At 31.8% G+C, this 5,685-nt stretch overlaps 1 non-coding gene across 1 annotated transcript; it reads right to left on the reverse strand.

Moving 5' to 3' along the window:
• Positions 1-326: 326 nt before the first annotated feature.
• On the reverse strand, positions 327-408 carry Trnas-aga. The gene has a single exon. It is a non-coding gene; the product is annotated as a tRNA-Ser (tRNA).
• Positions 409-5,685: the final 5,277 nt, after the last annotated feature.

Below are 5,685 nucleotides of genomic sequence, written 5' to 3' on the forward strand. Positions count from 1 at the left end.
TGAAGATTAGTTTTTAAAAAAAATCAATGATTAAAACTACAAAATAAGTATATAATGACAAAATGTTTATTTATTTATTTTATACACCAAATAGTGTTATTGTTTATAGGTTTTCAAAGGCCATTCACTGGTTTACTGTATTTTTTTCATGGCAACAGTGATTGCCTGTAACTCAGTGCAGAACAAATATCATAAAGGACTTGGTTTCAAGAACACAAGTTTTAGTTTACTATCTGGTATTCACATCCTTCAACAATATTTTTTTTTTGTCTCTAGTTTCAGCTCAAAGCTGCGGCCATGCTGATGCACTGTCATTAAAACTTACATGTCGCTGATAGGATTCGAACCTATGCAGGGAGACCCCAATGGATCTCTAGTCCATCGCCTTAACCACTTGGCCATGATGACTTCAAATATACATACAAAATACACACTCGCACACACATCTATATGACACAGAATTGACTGTTTGGTGAAGTTCGCTTCAAAATGAAGGAGTTAAGATTTTGTTCCCACTGAATGGATACCGTCAGTTGGTGTCTTTTGTTGCCAAAAGGCATTGGTATGCCTTTTGGCGACAAAAACTCTGTGCATGTGTGTGTGCATGTGTATGTGTGTGCGTGTGTGAGTGTGTGTGTGTGTGTGTGTGCATGCATGCATTTGTGTGTGTGTCCATGTCTGTTTACATTCATGTCCTATAATATAGCAGTGCAACAAATATAGAGATTTATAAAATATGAACATAGAGTATAATATTACATCTAGGCTGGTCCACTGAACACAGTTCAACATGTTTGAAATAATGGGGTTGATATGATTGACTAAATCCTTGAAGGCAGTGCTCCAGTATGGCCACATTCCAATGACCGAAACAAATAGTCATTGGAATGTGAACAAAATCTTGAAAGAATAAATGACTGTATGTGTATATATACACACACACACACACACACACACACACACACACACAATGGATTTTCATACAATTTCTGCCTACCATGTTTCACCTTCAAGGTATTGATCAACCTAATACACTGTCCCAAGTGGTCATGCAGTAGCATTGAACTCAGAATCAGAGGGTTTTCAACTGAATTTCTTAACAACACAGCTATGCCTGCGCCAAGGATATGTATGTTTATACAACTGTCCATGAACTAAGCTTGTCAACTCAAGTGTGTTTACTTGTTAATCCTTCTGTAGATGTTTATGTTATGCATCCAGTCTCCCCAATTCTCAAGTCAGGACTGTTTAGATTAACATTTGGCAGATGAAAATTCATTGCTTATGAAAGAAATATGGCAGGAGATGGTGGATAAAATTGTCTGGAAAACATTTGGAAACAATTATGAAAGACTTTAAATGTCAAGATGACAACTAGATGAGAAATATTGTTTACCCTTATGTCTGGAATTTTTATTTCTTTAATCTTTATTTCTTAATATATCTGAATAGCCCTTTATAATGTTTAAGAGATATATAGGAAAGAAGTATATTAGTTAGTTGCATGGTGTACTTTTATAGTAACTTTAGCAATAATATATAAAACATTAATTAAATGACATACAGATAGAAATTATGTAAAAACCTATGCATAATTAATACTATTATATCTAAGTTAGGATTAGTGCACTTGATGTAGCAAGGATTAGCATACCTAAAAGTGGCAAGGAGCCAGGTTCCACTAAATGTTTCACCTTTAATCTATATGTGAGATTCCTGTCTGGAGTTTTGAGATGTTATTAGCGTAAGTCTTAGGTTTCTAAATCTCTGAAGACAGCCAAAATATGTGTTCTGAGAAATTAAAAGCTCATTCAATTTTGAAAATGATATTCATTATGAAGAAGATGAAATCTATGAGATGATATCTATCTATACAAAGAAAATAATTTATTCTTACCCATTTGTATGAAGAGTAGGTAGTGAAGTTCCAGCAGTCTTTCTATAACAGGATGTAACATTAATTAAGTGTATTTGAACTGATGAATATTTACATTTGCAATGTATCTCCTTAATTCTTAACTTCATTTTTCTTTCTTTAATACTCAATATATAGATAATAAGAAATGCATAAAATTAAGACAAATGGATGAGAAATAGAAATGATAATATGATGAATTAGAAAAAAATTGGCATAATCTACAAGCAGATAGATTGTTTCTTTGATCCTCAATGAATAATTAGTCATTTTCATCCTTAAACAGTTTGATTGCTTGATCAACCATTATCTTGATTTAATAAAAAAACTTGACACTGAGCCTACACAAAATGTAACTGTTCAGCTTATGAATCAATTATCTGGAATATATTTATAAATCTGAATAAACTTTGGATATGTCATTGAAGTGTTTTCCTAGTAGGATACCTTTCCTATCAACATCCACTTAGCTTTAACAGAGAATGATTTCATTTTTAGATACTTGTGGATGCAAACTCAATATCTATAAATATTTTAAACTCATAACCTATACATTGTCAGATCTGTACTTTAATCACTTGGCAACAATGTCTCTAAAAAGAATACAATAATACTCATTGCTATCTGAAGTATGTCGTTAAAATTTAAGAGTTTATATTAACAATTGCCTTCTAAAAGTAAAATAATGCTTTTCTTTTGCCAACTTACATTTTCATAAACTACAAGTAGTACTATTTAGAAAATTTAATTGATGTAATCTCAGTAAATAATTTTCTTGATTGCAATAACTTACCAAAGTAATTTATTTTATAGTTTCTCATAGCCATTTTACTTCATTGATTTATTTCATTTAAATTCACAATTTATATTTTCAAACAGAGCCAACCACTCGGTATAATGGAAAAAGATTATATTTATGATACTCACTTGGCTAACCAATCAAAGTTTCACAAAGAGAAATTGTACAAATGGGATACTTCAACACATAAACACTAACTACATCATGCCTAAATTGTCATTGTTTACATAGTTGTTTGTTGTTGTTGTAATGGTAATTGATAGCTTATTTTCTTTTATTTTTTGAAGGAGATTGAAATGATTTCCAACCAAGTTTTAAAAGAAGTTAATTTTCTTAAGTTTTAAAAGAAGTTAATTTTCTTTAATAGAAAATTTCAATGCTACCTTCAGACAATTATCATTTTAACACCTTTTTTCTCTATTTTCATTACATTATAACTCTCTGCATCTTGATATTGTATAACCTCTTCTGTCAGAAGCAGATTCAAGATTCTTAGGGATGTCTTTTTTAATATATTGCTGCTACAGGTAAATGCTGCAATAATCTCACAGTACACACACACAAGCATATAGGCTCACTCATTCACTATAACATAGCATACATTTACATAACTACATAACCATACAAGTATACAGTTTTTCAAGCATTCATCATCCAACACATTTGATGACTTGTTACTTCTCAACTCATTAATTATATTTCAATATTTTGTAACTAGAGATTTGATGAACCAACAAGGAAGCTTTTACATGGTCACTCAACATACTAGAAATAACACTCAAATTTCCTTCAAATCACACCCTACAGTCATAGAAACATACACATAGGGTTCCCTGTACATAAAAAAAATTAAATAGAGATGGCTAAAATAACTTTAATCATAGTCTGCTCAATAAGGATTGAGCATGGGCTATACAACACTAACAACAATTAATGATGAGACCAGTTAACTTTTTTCCAGAGCCAAATCTTATACCTAGTCTACAGTTAACTAAATAGAAAGAATATTAAAGCTACCTACAAGAAAAATACGATAAAATAAAACACCAACAGCAGTTTTGAACTCATGACCATGAGCAAGAAGTCCACTTGTGTAATACCCTAACCACTTGGCCATTCCATTACTCTTTTACTTGTTTCATTTATTTGACTTTGGCTATGCTGGAGCACCGCCTTTAGTCGAGCAAATCAACTCCAGGACTTATTCTTTGTAAGCCTAGTAATTATTCTATCGGTCTCATTTGCCGAACCGCTATGTTATGGGGACATAAACACACCAGCATCGGTTGTCAAGCGATGTTGGGGGGACAAACACAGACACACAAACACACATGTATATAGATATACATATATATACTAAGGGCTTCTTTCAGTTTCTGTCTACCAAATCCACTCACAAGGCTTTGGTGGGCCCGAAGCTATAGTAGAAGACACTTGCCCAAGGTGCCATGCTGTAGGACTGAACCCGGAACCATGTGGTTTGTAAGCAAGCTACTTACCACACAGCCACTCCTGAACAATTCACAAATACAAATAAAATAATTTTATGTAAAAAAGTAGTAAAATGTTGAAGAAGTACTTTCATCTCACCCTTAAGTAAATAATAATAATAATAATAATAATAATAATAATAATAATAATAATAATAATAAAAACCATATGAATAATAATAATAAACATATGAATGAGAAGGAAATATTTTATATTTTACTAATTTATATATACTATGAATCATTTGGTATTTAATATATTATGTAATTTGTATATAATACTATAATCATATTGTAGATTCATAGCATCCCCCAATCTACTACCTTTCTCCCAATGCCTCCTTTTCTCTACCGACCCCCACCACACCCAGCACTGCCCCTTAGACATCAGTGCTCACCTGGACCCTCTGAATGCCCACTGGGGGCAGTAGCACCTACTTTGAGAACCTATGGTTTAACCTATGCTAGCATGGAAAGACAGAATTAAATGAACAAGCCACTTGGGTAAATAGATAAACTAGCCAAAGAAGGTAATTACCTTTCACATTTTTACACAGGAAAAATTAATTTTGTCTAGACATTATACTATATACACACTTGTACAAGTACTCACATAAATACTATCATAACAAATACTAATAAATACTAATGTCTGAAAGCAGAATTTGTTTAGCTATTTATTGTTCCATATATAAATAGACGGAATGTATTCACAAAATAAGAGAATTAAAGTAGTTATGATATAAGCTGGGGGCTCTTTTTTTTTATGAAAATCCAATTTGTCATATTTACTAATAACCTTAAGAAATCTTAAAGATTATAAGTTACAAAATTGCCAGTTTTATATCTATGTAGGGAAAAAAATTATCAAAACTATCCATTAGTTTCAAGTGAATAAGGAAATAAATAAGAAATGTGATAGAAACTGGGAAATAATTTTCTGATCAATATAGGCAATAAATGCAACCTGGCTAACTCAAGCACAAAATGGAATTCAAATTCACAACTTTAGGGACAGCCAAGAAATGTGAGTTCAAATCCTATATTATATGTATACATTTGTTTTGTGTTATCCTATCCACTAAGTGTCCACATTTACATTCAATATATAAAAACAATAAAAAATGCAAACAAGAGGCAAAGAAACCACAAACAGATTCTAGGAAACAAAAACCATATGAAATTTATGGCATTAATACGGATACTCCTGTGGAAATAAAAAAAGAAAAAAACTGCTGCTATAAAGCTGTGGTTGTGAGGTTACTGTCTACAAAGCCAAGAATTCAGACTAAGCAATACCATATGCACCATTCTACCTATCACTAGGAGGAACACCAGCTGGAGGCAAAATTCATGAAAAATATACACAACAAAATATGTTTCCAAAGATTGAGAATATGCAATATTGATTATAAATAATCAAGAAGTGATGACAGATACCAAAATATGTGTGAACTGTATGCTGTCCATACAACTTGCAA

The sequence above is a fragment of the Octopus sinensis genome, linkage group LG4, assembly GCF_006345805.1.
Source record: "Octopus sinensis linkage group LG4, ASM634580v1, whole genome shotgun sequence".
Classification (NCBI taxonomy): domain Eukaryota; kingdom Metazoa; phylum Mollusca; class Cephalopoda; order Octopoda; family Octopodidae; genus Octopus; species Octopus sinensis.